The sequence below is a fragment of the Podarcis raffonei genome, chromosome 2 (assembly GCF_027172205.1).
Source record: "Podarcis raffonei isolate rPodRaf1 chromosome 2, rPodRaf1.pri, whole genome shotgun sequence".
Taxonomy (NCBI): domain Eukaryota; kingdom Metazoa; phylum Chordata; class Lepidosauria; order Squamata; family Lacertidae; genus Podarcis; species Podarcis raffonei.
In genome coordinates this window covers 50,849,833-50,873,951 of record NC_070603.1, presented here as the reverse complement: position 1 = coordinate 50,873,951, position 24,119 = coordinate 50,849,833, and the positions used below count along the sequence as shown (strand labels likewise).

General features: G+C 44.3%; 1 protein-coding gene across 4 annotated transcripts in view; it reads left to right on the top strand.

Moving 5' to 3' along the window:
• Window positions 1-2,758: 2,758 nt before the first annotated feature.
• The window catches only part of HTR4 (5-hydroxytryptamine receptor 4), a 158,418-nt gene continuing 137,057 nt past the window's right edge, over window positions 2,759-24,119 (top strand). For 2 of the 4 annotated variants that reach the window (XM_053376554.1, XM_053376555.1), the window contains exon 1: window positions 2,759-3,660. The gene's annotated coding sequence lies outside the window, so the exon portion shown is untranslated. Of the gene's footprint in view, window positions 3,661-3,692; window positions 4,263-24,119 lie in introns of those variants that run through there. The other 2 variants (XM_053376551.1, XM_053376553.1) reach the window with 2 other exon arrangements.

Here is a 24,119-nt window from a genome sequence, read left to right as displayed (position 1 = left end):
TGGCTCCCGGCCTATAGAGTGAGATGAGCGCACAACCCTAGAGTCTGGCAAGACTGGCCCGAACGGGCAGGGGTACCTTTACCTTATGCACCTTCAATCCTTTGCCACCCACCATTGATGGCAAAACTTTACACCCATCCTCAACCTGGTGCAAGGAATTTCTCTCCCACTGAATTCAATGGAAGAGGGGGGAAATTAAGTAGTCTCAGATCACATCCTACCCCACCCCCCTTGGCAGTGCTTAAGATAGGACAGAACTCAACACACCATCACAGCACAGCACCACCAGTATATCAGGAAGCGAGATGACAGGGTGTGCGGCACGGGGGCAATATCAGATGGAGTAGAGATGCTATGGTATTGTCTTGCACACACTCTCTCTCTCTCTTTCTGTGTGTGTGTGTGCGTGCACGCGTGCGCGCACGCAGTGCTGCTAGGTGTGTGCTGGGGACATTTTCCCATTCAGTGAGGTCATTGGCTACATCTTTTTTGGGTGTTTGTGATGACATGTAGAAACAATGTATAACAACACAAGTTCATGCACAACAGCTACACCAGTGTCCTGGCCTATAAAGGTTCCTCTTAACAGACATTCTGCTACCCATGTAGTTCCCATGCCATTCAGATAAGGCTGCATTCTGATTGCTAACCTGACTGTATCCTAGAATGATTATTTACATGTCACCAAAGAAAGATGACAAAAGGTAGCACAGATTTGAATAAAACCTTTGTGCTAATTTATATTGTTACATGCCACCTGCAAGCTCTGCTGAGCGGTAGCAAGATTCCAGGGGGTTCCAGGCACTCACCCAGGGTTGTGTTTCGGTTGGGGAAATCAAGGCACAGTGGAAAATAGTTACTTTAAGAAATATGGTTCATTTTACATATACTTACACCTAAGGCCTTCAGTGGAGGGGGTACAGAACATTATACCCCAAAGCTGAAAATTGAAGTGTACTTATCAGGGACAGGGAACCAGTGGGTCTCTATATGTTGCTAGACTACAGCTATCATCCTTGACCATTTGCCTTGTTGGCTGGGGCAGATGGGAGCTGAGTCCAGCAATAGCTGGAAGGCTACAAGTTTCTGTTCCTGATGTAGAGGCAGAAGCTTGTGACCAAAGAGTCTCCCAGGGTGCTACCATTATAAAATTGGGTAGGTGCATCAACAAGCAGAAAGAAGGAGCCTGCAAGTGTGGGTGCATATGGTCCAAAAGGACAAGAGAGTCAACACCCTTAGAAGAAGGAACTGAGTAATGCAAAATTATAGTGATGTGCTCAGTGAATTGAGATATAAAGGCAGAGTTCCAAGCTGTACATATTTATACCTTGGCAGGGAGCCACTGCTCTATACAGCAGGTGTCAAAGCACGTGTCTCTCTTAGAACATGTGTCTTAGAGGTGCTTCTTGTTGCTTAAGGAGATAACTGTGCATCTTCTTAGGAGCAGAGTGTGCCCTGCCAAGATGCCCATGTTACACCAAACCATGCAAATCATTATTACCGGTAACTGAATTCACCGCCATGTTTGCATGATGCATTACTGTTGTTAACTAAAGAGTGTTATCTCAGAAAACAGACGTGAAAAAGCTGTTACAATCTGAACTCTCCTTTTGTTTAATTGTTGATTGGGACACAGTTTGCTATAGCCCTTGGCTTTCAGTTATGGAAAAAACTTTCCATGACAACACCATTACCATATATAATTCCTATGGCAAAATAATATGAATCCCAGCAGGTAAGTCTGTGAGCTGCCAAAACCTGACCTCCCATGCTATTCTTTTGTCCCCTTTAGGCCCAATGGCGATTCTGAACCCCTCCAGATATTGTTGGGCTCCAACTTCCATCAGCACCAGCCAGCATGGCCAAAGGAGCATAGGAAACTGCATGAGACCATTGCTCGATTTAGCTCGGTATTGTCAACATTGATGGACAGATGCTCTCTGACCTTTCAGGAAGCGGCCTGTCACCAGGAGACACTTGAGGTTGAACCTGGGACCTTTTTTGCATGTGCAGCAGGTGATCTTCCATTGAGCTACAGGCCAGGAAAGTCTGGAAGAATGCAGATCCCCCAACCTATTTTAGGCTGTAGCCTAAAGTAAAGAGCCCCTTGTTGCTGGCATCTGTCTGTCTCAAAAGCAGTGCTATAGCTATGGGGGTGGCTAGCTTGCTCCCCCCCCCCCCATGAAGCGTCCATTGAGGCTCCTGGGTGAAATAAAACCTAGTTTCCCCCTTCTCAAAAGACAATGGAGTGCACCTCTGGGGGTGAAATCAAACCGCTGCGTTAGCAGCAGCAAAATGAGCTTCCTGGGGCACAAGCCTGGGCAGTGTGTATGGAGGTCCCGGGCTGCCCAGGTGACAAGACTTCCCTCTTGGCCTCACTGGTGTGGTCCAAAGGAAAGCAGAGCAATACGCTTGGCACCAGCTTGGCTACGGGAGTTGCCAGGAGGCATACAAGGTGCCATCCAACCACTTTAGGGACTCCACTCCGGATTTGTGTTGGGTTTCCTCCTTAGTCCTTCCTTGTCCTGAAGATTCCCCATTACTTTGGGGGTACACCTGCAGGGCAGGAAAAAGTTCGGCTTTCTCTGGGCTCGCGGTACCGCGCTGCTGAGAGAAGCAGCCCCTCCTGCTGCCTGTCCTCCGGCTCTGCAGCCAATTAAAGCGCAGGCCTGGGACCGAGAAGCAACTCCCGGCTGGAGGGACTCGGCGGCCAGGTGTCTGCGGTTGACCGGAAAGCGCGCGCATTCCCACGCCGGCGGCCGCTCGGCAAGCCCGAGCCGAGATCAGCAGCACCTGTTGCCACGGAGGGTTTGACCCGCGGCGTGCGGAGGAGGCAGAGGCGCTTCCACGAGACTGGGCTGCGCGGTCGCCCGCGTGCTTCCACGAGCGCGAAGGGAAACGCAGAAAACTCCGCGGAGTCCTTTCTTGCGCCGCAGGTGGGGCAGCTGCCTCGCTCCCCCCGCCCCCGCACCGTGATATAAAGAGAAGAGAGGCTTCCGAACAGGCGCCTTTTCCTTCCCTCCAGAGAGAGCGCTCGCCCGCCCGCTCGCGCAACACTGCAAGGTACCGTAGCCCAAGCCGGGGAAGCGCCTGGTTTCCCTCGTGGCCAAATTGCTTTGCGGCTCCCCACGGATTATTCTTCCTCCGCCGTTTCCCCCTCTGGAAGGCGCCCGGCTGGGAGCCCGCTCTGATTGGCTGCCACTGACTGGCCCGGCGCAAAGCAGGCAGCGCGCTGCCTACCTAAGAAAGGCAGCTGGAGGGAAAGCGGGAGAAGCCGGCTGCCTCACAGAGAGAGAGGAGAGGAGGCAGCCCGTGAAGGAGCTTGAAGGTCTGCTCGGCGCGGGCTTTCCTGTCGCTTCATCCCGGGACAGCAACTTCACTGAAGCGGCGGAGGGGCGCGCAAAGTGTTAGCAGGCAGCAGCCGCGGCGGCTGAGCGGCTTTGACTTCCCTCCGCGGCGCCGGATAGTGAGTGAAAGACGCGGGACGGAGCGAATGGTCGAGGCGGCGCGCTCCTTCCCCGCCGTGCGAGACGCCCGCCTCGCCTCTACTCGGAGGAGACGACGGCGCGAAGAGCCGCCGCGGAGCAGATGCAGCCGGCCACGTGAGCAGCGGGGCAGCTGGACCATGGTGGGGGCGTCCGGGCTGCGCTCTCTGCAATGGTGAGACCTCGCTCCTGCTGGGATGCCCGTGCGCGCGCGCGCGCGTCCCAGTCTCCCCAGTTGCTTTATTTCCGATCGCTGGTTTATTTTATCTCTGGACCTCTTTTCCAAAAAGGAAAGTAAGCCAGAGTTGCCTCTCCACCCACCCCATGAGGACAGGTTCTGCCAGGCTGCCTAGGGATGATGAGGTATTCTGCATATGTTCAGAGGCACTCTTGCGTCTACTAATACCGGTTTGCAGGGCTGAAAACAATCCCCTATTGGCTTGCACGCTGCTGATAGGTTTCCCGGAAGTTGTTACGGAGAATCTATCTTTCGAAGGCATGTTCGTACACGCACTATCGGGTGGTTCTGGGTCGCCTGCCTCCAGATAGTGCCTGGAAGTAATTTGTTAGAGTAGAGGACTCTTAAAAAGAAGGCAGCCTTCCTGCTGGAAAATATGACAATACCTGGGAAGCAGCCCAACGTAAATAATCCGGATCAGAAGAAATATAACCTTGGTCTGAAAGAGGGTGTCAAAAACAAAAGTTTCCTGCCTGTCCAAATGCGTCCACCGAATTAATAGCTAGGTGATGCTAGAGAGTTTATACATTGTGCTAGAGGTAGGTAAAGGAAGGTGGCAGAACTTTGAACTTTGCTTTATTATTGGTTTGTTTTGCTCCATAATTTCTTACCTGGTCAGAGAGGGAAGTTCTGTATTGGCAGCCCTCCCCCCGTGATGTAATAGATATCTTCTGAAGTAACGGTACATTAGAAAGGTTTTTTTTTCCTTCGAAAGGAATAATAAAATGCATGAGTATCAAAAGCAAAAGTTTCCTGCCAGTGGAAATGCATACTGACCAAGTAACTAGGTGATGTTGTAGTATCTACGTTGTGTGTTAGTTATGTAAAGAGGAACGTGAAAAAGAGGAATCCGAGGAAACGTTGAACTGTGTTTGATTAGTGCTTTGCTTTGCTCTGTAATTACTTATAAGGAAGTTGTGTATTGGCAAGGGGCTGCCCCAGGTGATAATAGATAGCCTCTGATGTAAGTTAGAAACCTTTACTTCACTGCTACTGAATACTGGGCATGGTGCAAACAAATGGAGCGTAGGCAACAAAGCACAAGTATCCTTTAAGAGGTAGAAAGTGAGGGGAGGAGGTGTGTAGGAACAAAGCTGGGGTTGGGGTTGGGATGGTGAGTGTCCTGTATGCTTTTATGGTATTGAGGTTCACAACATTGTGGAAGATGTTTCTTTTACTTAGCGGAACAGTGGATGGAAGAAAGAGCAGTGTATGTTAATGGAGAAGGGCTGCAGTTTCTTGGAGCTACCTAGGATTAAACTGCAGCAAAGTAAATAACTCATTGCAGTCAGTTTTGCCTTGCTGTTAAGCACAGAAAAGTGTGTGTGTGTGAACATAATATATAGGGAGGGGGAGCCAGTTCATGAATGCAAGGAAAGACACACAAATGAACTGAACTTAAAAATTCAACATAGAACACATTGGATTCAATAATATGCTGTACCACACAGCGACGCAAGAAGTAGTCTTAGGTTTCCATTTATTAAGGGAGCAAATTTACCACCACAGGATTTGAGAGCCATAGCTGTCATACTTTTCATGTTACAAGTATAGGATCATATCGCAAATGCAAATATGAATTTATGTAATTGAAATTGCAAAGCAATTTCAAATCATTTTCAGTAAAAAAAATATTTGCATTTTTTTAAACATGTAGTTTTGTACCCTGTTATCTGTGAATATTGATATAGTCACATAAGTGAAGGGATTATTTATTTTAAGGCCAGGTGCACACATCACATTCAAATGACTTGTTTTTCCACCATGCCATTATTGTAGGTGTCCAGCTACACACACACACATTCAGTTACTAAATTTTTCAAGAACAATTTTTCTGTTTATTTGCACTCACTTTTTAAATTCTTTTTATTGATGCTTTCCTATAGTAATGACTCTGCTAAAATTACTGCATGATCCTGTGCATGTCTACTCTGCAATAAGATCCACTGAATTCAGTGGTCCTTTCTCATTAGTAAGTATAGGTTTGTCACCTAAGTGACATTTTGATGATGCTTGGACAAGTGAAGCAGCTTTTTTCTCTACTGAACTGCCAATCAGCAGTAGAGAAAAGAAGAATTGGAAGAACATTTCTGGATATGTGCCAGGAAGGAATTTTCTGCTGAGCTCTGTTTGAACTGGTAGATGCTTGAAGGCTTAAACATTTCTTATGTATAACAATTTCATTTTCTTTGGCTGCTGCTAATGATGAGTAGATCTCTCCAGAATTTCCAGACTTGCATATCTAAGAGCAAGGTGCCACAGCCTTTCCTCAAACTACTTGCAGCTTAATACTCAAATCAGCACATAGTTAGATCATAGGACTTTAGCTGCTGTTTTATCTGACTTGTCTGCTCCTTTAAGTAGCTGCTGAATTAATATAAAACACTGTTCCTGAAGAATTTCTTGAAAACTTCAAAAGTTGTACAGTTTTCCCCACACACCATAACTAAGCAATAGGATGCAAATGTGATAAATAAATAAACCTCTGTAGTTACGTCATTATTGATTCCATTTTATAGACTGGGTTCACTGAAGCCCAGAGTAATTTAACTGAGGCTATCTTCTGAACTTGTGGCTGAATGGAGAAGTTTGAACTCAGAACCCATGGTTTCCAAGTCAGTGCACCAATGACCAATGAACACTCATGCAAAGAGTCAGATAAAAAAATAGGCTGACTTTTTGTGATCGCATGGGATGTCCAATCGGTGGGAGAAAAGACAAGGGAGACACAAAGAGATGAAGCTAGTACAAGGATAAGCACCATGGTCGCTTGCAATGGATCAACAAGGAGTATCTGTTGTCACAATTTTGTGAGGACACTTCCACTTCTTCACGTTGGGGCAGTTATCTCAGTAATGCCTCTGCTTGTTTGGTGTTTTTTTTGGTGAAAACTAACCGCAGAGAAAGTCAACTTAAAAGTGACACTAGTTTACTATGCTATTAGCTCATATTCAGTGTGGACAATACTAAGCTAGAAAAACCAGTGGCCTGACTTAAAATAAGGCAGCTTCCTGTGGCACTTCCTAGGCACATGAGTAGTTAACGGAGAACACTCTGTGAATGCTGCCTGTCTGTAGACTGAGCAGTGAAAGTGTATTCTGCTAATGGATCTTTCATTAGAGTTTGAATTATTGGAGCACTGGGGAAAAAAATCTGGAAAGTCTTAATTGTATCTTTCTTCGGAGGCATCTTAAATAATCCTCCTGCAATGCAACGAGATAGAACTCAGAGTCACTGAAAAAAATCGAATGCCTGGGTATTGCAGCTGCTGTTCTGTAGCCATCATTAGATAAACCCCTCCTCATTTCTTTAGACCTTGGTACCCAAACTAGGTCCACTGTAAAGGTAGAAGAAACCGGCTTAGAGCATATGATGCCACTTGCTTTAGAAACAAAGTTATTTAAAGCACTCTACGTCCTCTGGTTTGTGAGTGAGCCGGAGAGGGCTGTATCCCATCTTCTGTGTTACTGTTACTGTTATTTATTACCCACCTTTCACCCTAAGGTTACAAATTTAAAACACAAAATTTAAAAGAATTTAAAATAGCTAACAGCAGCATTAGTGCTTCATATGTGGAATCGCCAATAAAACTGTGTGTGTGTGTTTGTGTGTTTGTTCAGAAGTAGCAGCTTCACCTTCTGATTACCTGAATACTTATTGCTTTCTTTCACCTCCTATGTTCACTGCTGGAAATTTCTGCAGGTTATCCATAAGGCAAAGGTGCAGCTCACCATTTGGCAATGGCTGGGATAATAGTGACTCTTGCTCCTTGGGAAACATGGAGGCCGTTTTCCTTGGTAAGGTTCCTGGGGCAGATGGAAAGGCTCCAAAGTTCCTTCATGGAATTGGCTGTAGTTGCATCTCTGATGGGAAAGCTTGTTGGAGTTAGTCTCTAATATAAAATGCTTTGCATTCTGCAGGAAGCTGTGAAATACCAAGGGACAAGACGGGAGTACAAATTGTAAAACATCTTAGTGCTGGAACTAGGCAGCTGTTGGCTAATATTATACACACCATTTTTCAAGGTGAAAATACCAGGTAGAGATATCATCTCTCTCACACACCCTTGGTGTTCTCTCCCGAAAGGAAAATCATGCTGTTTGTTCTCTCTTCTCTCTCTCTCTCTTGCAGGATAGTCTTATAGCGAGATTGTTGCCATGACGTTTGGTCGAAAAAGGGAAGCAATTTTTTTAATGTTTTACTGGGTGTTGGAATAAATACTTGTTTACATTGTAATTTCTTTATGGAGTTTTCAGTGTGTGAATGTTTGTGTGCATACAAAATATAAATCCTGGTTTTCATAACTTTATGAAATAACTGTACTACTGGGAATAGGAGTTTCCCCTTTCCTTTCAATTTCAAATGGACTTATTATTTCTGAGCTTTTCATACATTTTTTTCCAGGCTGTTGTTGTTGGTGGAAATAGGGCTTTTTCTGTGGGATTTTTTTTTTTGGGGGGGGATGGAAATGCTTCCCTGCAAGACTTCCACTATGCCGCCTGAACTTCCCTACAGTGTTCCCCCTCCTCTCCTACTTGCAAGCATCCATCCCCACAATTTACCTTCTAATAGCAGTTGCAGGAGCTATACATACCCATGTGTATGAGGCTGCTCCACTGCCCTTCAGTAGACCCCAAAGTTTTACCCACAGAAATAACCCAGTGCAAAGAATCATAGGATGTTCTTTCTTTCTTTCTTTCTTTCTTTCTTTCTTTCTTTCTTTCTTTCTTTCTTTGATGGAATTGTGGTTTACCAGGGCTTCTAGGTCCTTAGTAAGGATTGAGGATTTGTGCACCACTTCATAAGTATTGGAGGAAGGGGAAGGCAGTGGGCCAGCTTGAAATGGGCCAAAGTTATTTCGGAGCTGAGCTGAAATTCAATGAGGTTTTGGCTTGGATACTAAGGAACTTGAATCTCAAACTTTGGAAGTTTCCGTTTGAGAATCTGAGTTTGAAGAGACTTCCAGGTCATCTAATCCAGCCCTCTTGCTGCTGCTGCTGCTGCTGCTACAACATTCTTACTTTCCACTCCAATCTCTCTAATATCATTGTTTTCAGTATTCATCAAATATTCTGATCCTGTCTTTTCTCAGAATCTGTTTTGGTAACTGGTCTGAAATATAGTTCCAACTTACTACATGAATAATGGTTGCTTGCTTGCTCATTTATGGATTTGCAAGCTGTGGCTGAAATCCCTTACCGTGACCATGATTTTATTGAATGGCCTTGGGCAAGTCACTACTGGTAGCCAAACCTACCTCACATACTTACTATGGAGCTAAAATGCTCCCCCCTTTTTAGGAAAAGCAGGAGGGGGATAAAAATTTAAGAAAACAAAACCACACTCTTGCTTTCCCTCTTTATTTTTGTCCATTCTAGAAGACACTTTGTAACATGGGATGGACCCAGGATTTATGTTTGTGTGTAGGGGAGCGGGGACAGAGCCTCAGTTTGTTAATTCTTTTTTATTATTTACTTAGGGGGGCAGCTGCCCCCCTTGGCTACACCCATGGAAAGACCACTTGGGGAAGGAAGAGGGGAAAACTGGATTAGATTGCTTTCCCCCCAAAGCAGCTGGTTCTGATTTGTTCACGTTATGCAATTCTATTAGCCTTATTGTTATACCAAATAATTTCATTTTAAAAGAGAAAATAGCCCTAAATGAATAAAAGTGGTTGCAGACACATGAGTAACAGTGGGAGACGCATCCACTAATGTACACCGAAAAGCAAATTAATTTGAAAGAAGACAAATTAGGCTAAGCCAGTTTTATATAATTAGGTGAACAATTATTGAAAATAATGGAAAATGTAATCAGCACTCAGCTTGCACTGTGATTAGGTGTTGAGGTAAGGAGGGGATGCCTATTAAACAGTTCAGCACCGCAGAATATTAATGTGTGCCACAATGTTTCTGGTGCATATTTGAAGCATGCAACAAAATTCATCGCATTACTAGGAGACAAGTTGGGCTTACTCCTGAGACAGTGGGTTTAAGATTTATAGTCTTAAAACATGGAGGGGTGGGGGTAGGGAAATTAAACTCCTAGGTACTAGCCCCAGGGTTGTTTTTTTTAAAGTGCTGGCCCTCAATAGATATATTTCAGATTCCAGGTGTGGGGCTTATTTCACCCATGCTGAAACTCTAAACTTAAACCACACATGGGTCAAGAGATCGATCAAAAAGTTAGCTTACATCTCTTCTTTGCTAGTTAAAACCTTGAGGTGCAAACTGACCTGGACCCTGCACTTTTTATCGGAGGCGCTTTTGTATGTTTTCCCCGCTCCCAGCAAGGTTCAGAGGGTGGCAACAAAAGAACGGTCCTCTTCTGTGGTGGCTCCTTGATTGCTGAATACTGCCCCCAGAAAGGCTCGCCTGGCACCATTAATATGTGTCTTTAGATGCCAGGCAAAAAATTCCTCTTTACACAGGCCTATGGCTATTAAATAATTTATGGACTGTAAAAGTGTGGACAGTTATGATTACAGTGGTACCTCAGGTTAAGAACTTAATTCGTTCTGGAAGTCCTTTCTTAACCTGAAACTGTTCTTAACCTGAGATACCATTTGGGGCCTCCTGCTACCACTGCGCCGCCACTGCACGATTTCTGTTCTCATCCTGAAGCAAAATTCTTAACCCAAGGTACTATTTCTGGGTTAGTGGAGTCTGTAACCTGAAGTGTCTGTTACCTGAAGCGTCTGTAACCCAAGGTACCACTGTATTTTACTATTGGGCTGTCTGCCAGTAAGCTTTTGGCTTTGTTTTTATCATTGGACTTTTGCAGTAGTTGGGAGTGGGCAATAGCAGAATTTGCCATGATAATGCCATGGCACCAGGAGAGTGTTGATACTTGGCCCCTAAAGAGCTTTAACCTGCTTTCAGGTGTGTGGTGTTAACTCTTGCTCTCAACACCCCCTCTCCCTCGGTCAAGGGCCCCAGTAACCTAGCAGAGACTGCATGGTGCCTGTATGCGGGCCCCACTTTGATATGCCCCCTCGAAGCAGCATAAATGTAATGTTTTAGCTGGTAGGAACAAAGCTGTGACTCTTGTATAACTATCAGTCGTGCTATAGCAGTGGTGGGGAACCTCTGGCCTTATACTACAACCACCACCATTCCTGAATGGTGGTCTTGTTGGTGGGTGCTTTTGGGGAGTACAGTGGTACCTCAGGTTAGAAACACCTCGGGTTACAAACACTTCAGGTTACAGACTCTGCCAACCCAGAAGTAGTACCTCAGGTTAAGAACTTTCCCCCAGGATGAGAAGAGAAATTGCGTGGTGGTGGCGGGAGGCCCCATTAGCTAAAGTGGTGCTTCAGGTTAAGAATGGTTCAGGTTAAGAACGGACCTCTGGAACGAATTAAGTTCGTAACCAGAGGTACCACTTATCTGGAGGGCTTCAGTTTTCCCATCATTCTGCTGTAGCAACAGCTACAGAAATAGCTAGAGTTTATACCCGCTTCTGCAAATCAACAGGATGAATAATTCATGCTTGAGTTTTTTTTGGATGGGGTTTTTTTTATGGCCACCAGCCATGATGGCTGTTCTGCCTCTCCACTGTTGGAGGTGGAATGCCTCTGAATGCCAGCTGCTGGGAACCACAAGTGAGGAGGTTGCAGCTGTGCTTGGGTCCTGCCCACAGGCTCCCCGTGGGCATCTGGCTTGACCACTATGAGAACAGTGTTGGTCTGGGCTGATCCAGCAGGGCTCTTCTTTTGTTTTATGCAAGTCTACCCTGAGCAAGGAGTAAGAAAGTGTATTTTTTCCACTCTAGCTGCTGCGGCAATGTCCACCCATTTGCACTGCAGAGTTCACTCCCATTAGCTTTCATGTTTTATGATGGTTGGCCCCGTTAAATTCTGAATGGAAATAGGTTTTATGTACTTAAATTTGTGTGTGTGTGTGTGTGTGTGTGTGTGTGTGTGTGTGTGTAAGAGAAGCCCTTCTGTTTCTATTCAGAGGTGCCTTTCTGCCTCAACGTAATTTGGTCCTTGGAGTGCAGGATGGAGATGAACCTGATGTACTGCATTATTACTGGAGGTGAAGAATCCTAACTCCTGCCATTGAAGTCCCTGCTGCACCATTGGCAGGTTCTTACTGGCCACGTACATACAATCCTGAGTTGTTACTAGGAATGAGGGACAGATTTGATTCAGGAGAGGGACAGTGGCTGGAAAGAAGTTGGGAAAGAGAGAGATGGAGGAGAAGGGTGGAAAGAAGAGAAAGTGAAGGATAGAGAGGGAAGAACGAGGATTGAAAAGATAAAAAGGAAGGGTGAGATGGAGGCAACAAGGAAGTGAATGGAGCTAAGGGGCTAAGGAAGACACATGGGAAGTAAACCTGACAAGGCATGGATGGATGAAAATAAAGAGGAAGAATAGAGGGAAATGGAGGAGGAGTGTGTTGTGCTCTGGCAACCCCAGAAATCCTTCTCATGCCTACTGCTGCTGCAGGGTCTGTGCAGGTAAACCATAACGATCAGTATTACCATTACCACCATCAATATAGCCTCAGTGAATATAAATAAAGTTTTAATATTCACTGTGCGATAAACTCCCTCCCTACTTTTTAGGTCCCTTCCCCTACTTTTAGGCTGGTGATGGGCCTGATATAGGTTGCAGTCCTAACCCCAGTTACCTTGGAGTAAGCCTGTTGAATTCAGTGGAATTTACTTTTGAGTAGATGTGATTAGGATTAGATCCTTAATTATTTATACAGGATATAGGTCACATATGTTCTTTTGCAGATATGAAACTGAAGCTGGATATGCGACATGCACAGTATTGCAGTTAGATCTATAACAGGCTTCCTCAACCTCAGCCTTCCAGATGTTTTTGGCCTACAACTCCCATGATCCCTAGCTAGCAGGACCAGTGGTCAGGGATGATGGGAATTGTAGTCTCAAAACATCTGGAGGGCCGAGGTTGAGGAAGCCTGATCTATAAGCAAGCAACAACGTTAAACTCATGTTTTCAAGTCAAAGCCCAGGATTGTTCCTATGTCTCTTAAGTAAAAAAAAAACCAAAATAAAACCACTAATGTTGTGCGAAAAGGAGACCGAAGCTGCAAGGGCTATATGCCTGGAAATGTTTGCATGTTCAGCCTTTTTCTTGGACAGCAAATTGCATTGACATTTGTGGAGAAGGTTTATTGAGCGGGCATTATAATGATCAGTCCTTGGCTTGCTTCATGCAGTAGCATGAAACAGCCCAGTTAGATTTCATATGGATTCGATAAATGTTAAATGTTAGAGTAAATGCTTATTGAAGTGTCCTGAATCAAAAGCTGTTTTTACTGCCGCAGTGGTTCTTATCATAAAAACCTTAAGGGGGTTCTGACGCATGTGGTTTCATGATACCGCAGGAATGGGGTTTTCTGGTAGTTGCTTGTGTCTTGTTAGTGCCATTATTTTCTGTTTCTTGCTTTTGGCTTTGCACAAATTGGAATCTATGATACAACATCTGTAACAAAAAGATATTCTGTAGAGCTTGCTAAAACTAGTTTAAATTGTCCTAAATTCTTTGATTATGGGAGCAGGGTGGGCATGCGAGGCTAGGTGGATTTTGAATTGAATGCTCGGTGAGCATTTCAAGTATAACCAAAACTAATCACATAATTAAATATTTAACTTTCCCCTCAAAGACAGAATCTCTTTGAGCACTGAAAGTCCATGTACATGTGTGAAATAATGGTAATTCCTTCACTTTGTGTTTTGTTCAGTTGTTATAAAATGGTTGCTTTTGGGAACCTTGGGGACCACAGATGTTGTTACACTACAGCTCCCATCCTCTCTGCTAATTGGCTCTGCTGGCTGGGGGGTTGATGATGGTTTTAGTCCAGCATCATTTGGACGGTCACAAATCCCCCCCCCCATACCTGCTTTAGAAGCTCTCCTGAAGAAGAGGGGCTGGGAGAGTTCATAAAAGCTTAAAGGTGCAAAGTTCTGCATGGAAGGGTGAAAAGTCTTTCCAGGAATGTTTGCATACAACATGGACAGAGGTTCATTCTAGGTACCTTGCAGCTAAGGGGAGATAACAATTTAACATGTACCCACCCATTCTAATTGGCTAAACAGTTCAGAGGGGAACTGAAAATTATAGGGCCCCTGTCATGACTCTGTGTTAAGAGTGAGTCACCTGGATTGCATTATTCTATTATAATGAGAAACAGGTTTCAACAGACAGACTTGAAACTTGGCAGTGTAGGAGAGGTGAACTTAAGCATGCTCCATGCTGTATTTGGGATGTAAAAAAGAAAAGAAAAAAGACTTGCTTTGGAAGAGTTAAAGGTGTGGTGAGCAACTTCAGGAAGCTGACAGATGTTGTGTGCTTTTATTCAACAACTTTGGTGTGTTTCAGAGAGAAATGTTTTGTTTTGTTGGCTTATGGGGAGTAATCTAGTATGTGCCATTACGTGAGTTCTGTAACATGCTTGTAGTTTTTTTAAATAAAAACTACAATCGGGGTTAGTATTGATTTAAAAGCTGCAGTCTCAGCAGTATTTTTCTCCTGAAACAGGTTTGTTTTGTTGTTTTTTAATGGGATTTATGCAATATAACATTCTAAGCATTTACAATATAGTAGAGGAAAACCACTCATATCCCATGAGGATAATCTTTCACATTCTGCATACGCATGCAGTCCATACTCTGGGGCCAACACTATACCTATAAATGCTACTGTTAACCATAAAGTATTAGGTTCTTAACACTGATGCATTTTCATTATTGCTGCTAGCCAGTGGCATGTGATCATTGGACTAAGGAGACTAGGTTAGTCCCCTAAATGTTCCCCTGGCACCTCCATCTCAAAGCCTGGGAAGCTTCTGCCTGGCTTAGCGAGAGATATGTGATTCTCACACATGTGACACCAACACGCCCCCCCCTCCCCATTGCTCTCACAAGCTAGTGCCTCTGGCCCTAACTGTTCCCCTATGAAAAATTTCACTGAACATTGCTGCTGCTAGGGTATATCAGTGATATCAAAGGATAAGAAGTGTATCAATGAAATCACCCAAAACCATAGTCCTTTAATCCTGCAGAAGTCACAGCTTCTGTCTGAGCAGCAGCTGTATTTTCTGTGGAGAAATGTACAGAAGTCATCTGAATCTGTGGAAAGTTCTTCATTCCTAAAACCTTTGTTTCACTAATGTGAAGCATTTGTCAGGCACCATCCCACTCATGTGAAATTCTTTGACATTTTATTATCTCAGGGGATTAAAAATGAACAGCAAATGACCTGTAATTGACGTAAGTGTAGTGCCATGAAGATTGAGATGTGATAATGAGCTGGGATATGCTCCTAGATTCTGCTCCTGGAAGCCAAATCTAGAAGACTGTTGTCTGCCCAGAAGAGAGAACTTTAAGAGTGGTGGCTGGATATTTGCAATGTGACATTAATCAGGCTTATCAAGGGAGATGGAATAGTCAGAAAACATTCATTTGTTTCCCATCTTTTCCATGACCTTTGTGTTTACTGTCTAGACCTGCATTAAATATAATAATAATAATAATAATAAAAAAATTTTTTATTTATATCCCGCCCTCCCCAGCCGAAGCCGGGCTCAGGGCGGCTAACAACAATCAAATAATCAAACATTCAAATAAACCAACATTCTAAAAATATTTCATTATAAAAATTAATTAAAATCAAGTTAATGGCAACCATTAAGCAAAACTCTGTGCAGGTTGCCAGAGGAGGGAGTCAGGCTGCGCCCTGACCAAAGGCCTGGTGGAACAACTCTGTCTTGCAGGCCCTGCGGAAAGATGTCAAGTCCCGCAGGGCCCTAGTCTCTTCTGACAGAGCGTTCCACCAGATTGGAGCCGCAGCCGAGAAGGCCCTGGCTCTAGTTGAGGCCAGCCTAACCTCTCTGAGGCCTGGGACCTTCAGGATGTTTTTATTTGCAGACCGTAGGTTTCTTTGTGGGGCATACCAGAAGAGGCGGTCCCGTAGGTACGAGGGTCCTAGGCCGTATAGGGCTTTAAAGGTTAAAACCAGCACCTTAAACCTGATCCTGTACTCCACCGGGAGCCAGTGCAGCTGATATAGCACCGGATGAATGTGGTCTCGCAGCGAAGACCCCATAAGGAGTCTCGCCGCGGCATTCTGCACCCGCTGGAGTTTCTGGGTCAGTCTCAAGGGCAGCCCCACGTAGAGCGAGTTACAATAATCCAGTCTGGAGGTGACCGTCGCATGGATCACAGTGGCTAGGTCAGGGCGAGAGAGATAAGGGGCCAACTGCTTAGCTTGGCGGAGATGAAAAAATGCCGCCTTTGTTATAGCTGTAATCTGCGCCTCCATAGAGAGGGAGGTATCGAAGATTACACCCAAACTCTTAACGGACGGTGCTGGCACTAACTGCACCCCCGCAAGAGATGGGAGTTGCCCCCTCAATCCCATATCGTCCCGTCCCAGCCAGAGGACCTCTGTCTTCGAAGGATTTAACTTCAACCGGCTCCCACGTAACCATCCAGCCACAGCCTCCAGGCATCTGGTCAGTGTGTCTGGGGCCGAGTCAGGATGGCCATCCATCAACAGATAGAGTTGGGTGTCATCGGCATACTGATGGCAGCCCAGCCCAAAACTCCGAACAAGCTGGGCGAGGGGGCGCATAAAGATGTTAAAAAGCATCGGGGAGAGAATCACACCCTGAGGCACTCCACACACCAAGGAGTGGCGCGATGACAATTCCCCCCCAAGCGCCACCCTCTGTCCCCGACCAGAGAGAAACGAGCGCAGCCATTGGAGGACTGTGCCCTGGATCCCCACGTCGGCAAGGCGGTGGTCTAGGAGTTCGTGATCGACCATGTCGAAGGCTGCTGACAGGTCTAGAAGAATCAGCAGCCCTGACCCGCCTCGATCCAGCTGCCTGCGGAGATCATCTGTTAGGGCGACCAGAGCCGTCTCGGTCCCATGACCAGCGCGGAAGCCGGACTGGAATGGATCGAGAGCCGATGTTTCATCCAGAAACCTACCAAGCTGTTCAGCAACCGCTCTCTCAATCACCTTACCCAGGAATGGGAGATTCGAAACCGGGCGGTAATTGGACAGATCTAAGGGATCTAATGATGTTTTCTTTAAGAGCGGACGCACCACTGCCTCCTTCAGTTCCCCTGGGAATATCCCGGTGCCAAGGGACAAATTGATGATATCCCCCAGGGGGGCCCGCACCTCATCTGGACACGCTCTAATCAGCCATGACGGGCACGGGTCAAGAGGACAGGTGGTGGGCTTTCCAGCTTGGAGGAGTCTGTCCACATCGGCTGGAGATATCCGGTCAAAGTGGTCCAATACTGGACCCGAGGACAGTCGAGGGGCCTCCAGTTCATTTATTGTGTCCAAATTGGCAGGAAGGTCATGGCGGAGCAACAGGACCTTCTCCGCAAAAAAGCTCGCAAATGCCTCACAGCTGTGTGTCAGATTGTTATTTAAATTTGGCTGTCCTTCAAGGGACGTTAAAGACCTAATTATACTAAATAATTGCGCCGGGCGAGAGCTAGCGGATGCAATGGAGGCCGAGAAGTAAGACTTCTTAGCGGCCTTCACTGCCATCTCATAGGTTTTCATAAAAACCCTATAAGATGTTCTTGAGGCTCCGTCACGAGCACCCCGCCATACTCGCTCTAGCCGTCTGAGATCCCGCTTCATTTTCCGAAGCTCCTCGGTAAACCAGGGAGCCCGGTTTCTGTGGGGTCGCAGAGGGCGCTTAGGTGCGATCTCATCGATGGCTGCCAGGAGCTGGGTATTCCAGCCCTCAACAAGCTCAGTCAATGAGTCGCCAGGGGGAGCAAGGTCCCGCAAGGCCTGACGGAATCTATCAGGGTCCATCAGCCTCTGCGGGCGAGCCCAAATCGGCTCGCCACCTAAGCAGGGTGGGGGTGGAAAGTCAATCCTGGCTTTCAGAGCGTAGTGATCAGACCATGGCACTTTCATCAAATATTTCATCAAATATAGAAGGGATACGTAAATTTTATGCCCTTGTACTTGAATGAGGTAGTTCCTCTGACTTGGTGGGTAACAGACATGGTGGTAAAACAGATAAAAGGCCAACAACATGTGCTAAGTCCTAGAGTCTGTTGACTGTTTATGGCACATTTGTGCTACATTTAGAACCATATTCATTTGCTCAGGTTTTAAGAAATGTTTGAAATCGGCATTGATGGAAATCTATGTGTGTCTTCTTCAGCTTTTGAAAAAGCAATAGCTTGGCAATTCTTTTTGTTAAAGATCTTTGGATCAAGTGGAACCTGGAAGAATATGGTTTTAAGCATGATTGGACAGATTGGAGCATGATTGAAGCACAGTTCCCATGTGGCCTAGGTGCTTCTATACCATAACATCTCTACTGTACCTATCTTAGAACTATATGCTCAGCCTTGAAATTAATGAATGCATGCAAGGATGCCTGAACATTCCAGTACAACTTGAGCACCCTTTGTTTACTTTGACTCTCAGAGGCTTTGTTTTCTGTGTGGATGCCCCTAATGGCTGGGCACTGCTTTCTCAATTCCCCCCCCCCCCAATTTCTTTGCTTGACATTTTATAAGGTCTCAATAGATAGAGAATCACAGATTGCTCAGGTTTTGCAGCTGATTGGAGGCAAATAACCAATTAAATCCTAGGTAAGAATAGCTTCACAGCACAGCTGCTTGATGCTGTTCTGGTGCCCTCTGGCTACATGCTGTGCACACAGTTAGACAAAGGGAACATTGAGAAGAGCAATAAACTAATTTCAAGTTGGTGCCAATATTTAACTGCTTGTGCACTATAGTGAGAGAGAAGAAAGCCAGCTGACAGGAAGCACGTTGCTGCAGCAAATACCAGCTTTGGTCCTTTATTCATCAGCCTTCAGTGACTGTACTAAACTCCTTACACCCTCCTGCTGAACTTTATGCATAAGCAGCACTTTGCTAGATGATACCCCTAAGCAAGGTAGGTAATTTGCATCGCATTTGTACAGGCTTAGGACATTCATCTTGCTTTCCTCTGGGACCCACTAAGCAAATTCAGTTTATTTTTACTAGTGCTGTAGGAAATATACTTGCATATTCTAAAAAGAGGGGTTTTTGTGTGTTTTTAGTGTCACTGAGAATTTCATCTTAATAGGATCAAAAATCTAATTTGACATCTTGATGCTTTCCGTTTAGTCTCTCCAGTCAGTTAAATTTTCATGACATCACTGTGTTTTTCCATTAAGACAATTTTCAATCACTTAAATGTTAAGATACATTATTTTGAGAATTTTCACATGAATTCCAGTTTTGAAACATTATTTTGGGATATATCAAAAACACAGGTGCTAAATGGGTGAACTAATGTTCATCTTGCCCTTGGATCTAGTCCTGGGGTAGCACTTGCATTGAAATTTGGCTAGTTGTTGACATTCCCATGTGGTCACCAATGTTGATGCATGGAGTGCTGGTGACATAGTGTATTTTGGCATATTCTGGTGCAGGGTTGGGGTACCTTGGGACTCTCCCCAGGCCATAACCCTCACTGGTCCTGCTTCATGCCCTCCTGGAGTGTTTATGTGTGACTGTAACACATCATTGAACTGTGATAATACCTTTTGCTTGCCTGGATGTAGAAATATGCATAATACAGAGACTTGGTTCCTTTAGTGGGATTTCCTACTGTGTGCACATGTCATCTGTGCTGAAGGAACTGCACAGGCTGTTGGCTAGCTACTGAACCAAGTTTAATGTGCTAGTTCTGGTCTATGAAGCCATAAACAGATTGGGACCAGGATATCAGAGTGGCTGCGTTCTCCTGTATAGAGACTTCTTAGGTTGCTATGATCTGGGGATAAGGCCTTCTTGACTGTGCCACAACCTACAGCTGATACGATGAGGGTCCAGAAGAGGGCCTTCTCCATTGTGGAGTGTTTTCCTTGTTGATACCAGGTGGGCACTGACCATGGGTTTCTGTCATAAATTGAAGGCATACCTGTTACCTTAGAGTTTCCATGACTGTTGGTACTAGTCCCTAGTGTCATTAATTACCGTAATGTTTTTGCTGATGACTATTGATATTTAAAATTATTATTATTATTGAGCATTGCTATGTGAGATGTGCACTGCTTTGGTGTTTCCTTTATAGACGAAAAGTGGTATGGAGATATTTTAAATATAGTGGTATGTGATGAAACCTATTGATTCCTGTGCAGTTGTTGCTCCACTCCCTTTTGTTTCCTGAGCAAAACTAAAACTGGCATGTGGGCCCTGGCTGTCAACTCAGAAATGTGTGTCTGCACCTGAGAAAGGCTTGTTGCCCTTGGTCCAGTGGGACACAGCTGTTGAGAACACAGACTGAGAAATCCAGATTTAGGACAATGCTAGTCCTAAAGGAAGCAAACATTTATAGTGCCTCTGACTTAAGTTTGAGATGAAAACTGCTATGCCAGAGCAAAATCATTGGTTACCAAGGTAATCTTCTAGTCTATTGTCAGGTCTCACAGTATGGGGCAAGCTTGCTTCACTGTGTGTTTGGGTGTGTGTGTTTTGGGAGGTGGAGTAGAAACCAGAATCTTTCATTACAGCAGCAGCAACAAAGCATGGTGGTAGATATAGTTAATGCATGTGAAGCGCTTTGAACAATTGAAAGTGCTATACAAATCATTATCTTGTTGTAATCCTTACAACCCTGTAAGGTGAGAAAATATTATCTCCCATATTACAGCTGGGGAGGGCTGAGAGAGGGAAAGTGGTTTGCCCAAGTCCCCCTAGTGAATTCATGGTTGAGTTGAGTTTCAAACCAGGGCCTTCCTGGCATGTCTCTTAGTCTCATCAGCTGGGAAACTGACATATTTTGAACAAATTGGTATTTTGAACAAATATGAAATTATTTCAGTTCAAATTCAAACTCAGCAAGGAATTACTGGGTGAGATAGCAAAAAAAAAAAATCTACATCAATACACCATGTTGGAATGTTTATCTGGTTTTGGACTTAATTGCTTGTTATGTTTATGTGTGTTATGATTTTATTACTTGAAAAAATGCTTTGAAAGCTTCTGCTGAAAAGCAGTCAATAAATTACATCAATCTTTTTTTTAAGGTGTGACCATTTTCCTTCAGATCACTTTTGTTAGTTGTTAAACTATAAGTGCAAAGTTGCTGAACTATTTCCCTGGTACCGTGAAAATGAGAAGGACATGGGAGTTCAATGTAATGTGTAGTTACCTCCAGCAGATACCTGTTCTCAGTACAAGATGTGTGGTTTTCTTAAAGAAGGTATACTGCATGCTATTGACATTAATAGCAAAACAAAACTTGCTTTCCAATTCCGTATGTAGTTCAAAATACCCCAGGGTTGTTGTCAAATTGGATTTACTAGCATGTAATATATAAGCAGTCTTAAAAGGACAATGCCATCTTCTTAAGAATGCAATTGCTTCATAGATTCATAAGGTATCAGGTGCCTTCAGGAAAACACAGTATCCATTTGTACTTCTGTCCTGATTGTTGATGGTTCATTCACTTTCATTGAGATAATATGTGCTAGAGGAAGAAAAGAATGGAAATGGGAAAGTGGGGAAGTCACCCTTTCTGTGATGGACAAATCATCAAAACTGTTTTGTTGGGGAAAGTACTATATTAGAACTGAAGGTCTGGAAGGAGTATGGGCTTTGAAAAAACCTGTATCTTGGATAAAGTTGTCATAGCACACAGGATAGCTAAGATGTGAGGGAGAAAACTAGGCTGGCTTTTGAATTAAGGGGGAATTAAGGGGTTGCTGTCCTGTCCAGAGAATTCAGTGTAATGAAATTACTGGTTGAGCAGAGGAGTATTGCCTGGATAGCCTGTATGTATTGTCAGCTCCCACAGGTTCAGCACAGGTTGTGGAGAAGATTAATGCATTTTAAAATCAGGAATGGCATTTGGGTTGTGAACGAAGTGTGCTGAATGGTAGATGATTGGAGTACCTGGAAGTGTAGGTTGCTCAGTTTGGCTGGCAGGCGCAAACATCTTCATGCTCTCAGATGCAACTATTGCTGTTGTATAAGATTAATAATAATAATAATAATAATAATAATAATAATAATAATAAATTTTATTTATATCCCGCCCTCCCCAGCCGAAGCTGGGCTCAGGGCGGCTAACAACAATCAAATAATCAAACAATCAAATAATCCAACATTCTAAAAACATTTCATTATAAAAATTAATCAAAATCAAATTAATGGCAACTGTTAAGCAAAATTCTGTGCAGGTTGCCAGAGGAGGGAGTCAGGCTGGGCCCTGACCAAAGGCCTGGTGGAACAACTCTGTCTTGCAGGCCTTGCGGAAAGATGTCAGGTCCCGCAGGGCCCTAGTCTCTTGTGACAGAGCGTTCCACCAGATTGGAGCCGCGGCCGAGAAAACCCTGGCTCTAGTTGAGGCCAGCCTAACCTCTCTGAGGCCTGGGACCTTCAGGATGTTTTTATTTGCAGACCGTAGGTTCCTCTGTGGGGCATACCAGGAGAGGCGGTCCCGTAGGTACGAGGGTCCTAGGCCGTATAGGGCTTTAAAGGTTAAAACCAGCACCTTTATGAACATCAGAACCTGGGACAGTGCATGGCTGCTAAAGCTAACTAGCAGGTCCAGGTCAAAGCATAGTAATGAAATGTTGGTACAGCATTAATCAGAATCCAACAACATTGTTCTGAAGTATTCCTACCATGGAAGAGAGCACCTTTTGGTGGCAGTGCTCTTGAATCTGAGACATCCACTCTGTTGAGATTGGTAAGTCTTCTGTAGCTTCTGGGTCTATTCTGGCAGTGAATGAGCTAAAGTTGACTCTGTGGCGGAATCCTCTGTATTCTCAGGATTTGGGGCATGGGATGGAGGAAGCATGTTCCCTTCATCATTTTTACATGCAGAACTCTCTTAAGGTTTTGGTGGCTGTTTTCCTAGATGTTCCAGGAAATGAATGTTTTAGTTCACCAGTTTCTGAAGATTATTAATTCCTAGTACTTGGGCAGGTATAGTATTGGCAGTGTAGGCACCAACAGCATGGAACACCCCATGCTGCTGCAATTAAATTGTAGGATAGGTGAGAATTGGGTGGGCATGAAGGATGAAGAAATATTGTCTATGATGCATCACAATTAAGGGACACAATGATAAGATACAATCCTGGTTTAAGACAGTTATTGCACGTTTCAATTTTCTTTGAGGTTTTTCCTTCACCGGAATAATTTTGCATAGCCCATGTTGAAATTACAGGCCTAACCATGAAACTCTGGGAATTGTAGTTCTGTGGTGGGACAACTCTCAGCACTCTTAACAAACCTTACTTCCCAGGATTCTTTGGGAGAAAGCAATGGCTATTTAAAGTGGTATGGTACTGCTTTAAATGCGTAGTGCAGAAGGGCTTTGGTTTCCCTGGGAACAAAGTATGTGTAACAGCAAGAGAGATCAATTGTTCTGAAAAAGCAAGAGGGGAAAATGACCAGTAACCATCTTTTAGTACTGTCTTTCTCAGTACGCAAATGTTCATAGAGGTTTCATAAGATTTTTGTTACACTTTTGATGTCCTGAATATACTGTTCATGTACCCAATAAGCCCTGAGGCACAAAGCATTCTTGTTGTGTTTGTGACCAAAAAATGTGAACTGTTGTGTAGAAAGGCTATGACCCCTACAGCACAGATCTGCTACATTTTCTCATGGTATCATTTCTCCTCTACCTTCATCTCTGTTTATGGCTTATGTTAAAAATTACCTTTCAGTGTCAACAGTCCTGTTTACATGTAATGAAATAAAACATCAGCAATTACTAGGGCCATAATTAAAACAAGAGACAAGGAAACAGACAGGAATCTGGAGTCTGTCTCTTTCCTTGAGCAAGCCCGTTTGCTTAATTTTGGGTTTTTACCTACACAGCATGCAAACATATGCAAGTATAATGATGTCATATTATTAAGGCCGGGGGGGAGTTAGCCAATAGATGAGTATATGGATATTGATGAAGTCAGTAAAGATGAGCGCAAAATAAATGTTACCAAGCTTACTATTTATATCACTGTTTTAACTCTTAAGCCGTTTAGAAAGAGGATCAAGGAAGGAATACTAATGGACACCTCAAGCAATTCCTAGTATCCTCACATGGCACTTGCACAGTGATATATTGTAATGTAAATGTAATAGCAGTTGTGACAAAAAGAGGTTAACCCTGTTCCTCCCCTGAGATTTACGTAGTAAGGTTGATGGTTCATACTGGGCAGTCTCTGAAGGGAAATTGGCTTGGAGGGGGCGTATAGAGATTATGTGAATGCATTAATATTTTTATGGTATGAATTCTAGATTCATTATATTATTATTTTATTATTATTTATTTTTATTATTATTAATGTATGGGGGTTCAGGGATGAGTAGTACCTCTGGTGGGGACACATCGTGCTCCTTCTGGGGTCCCCACC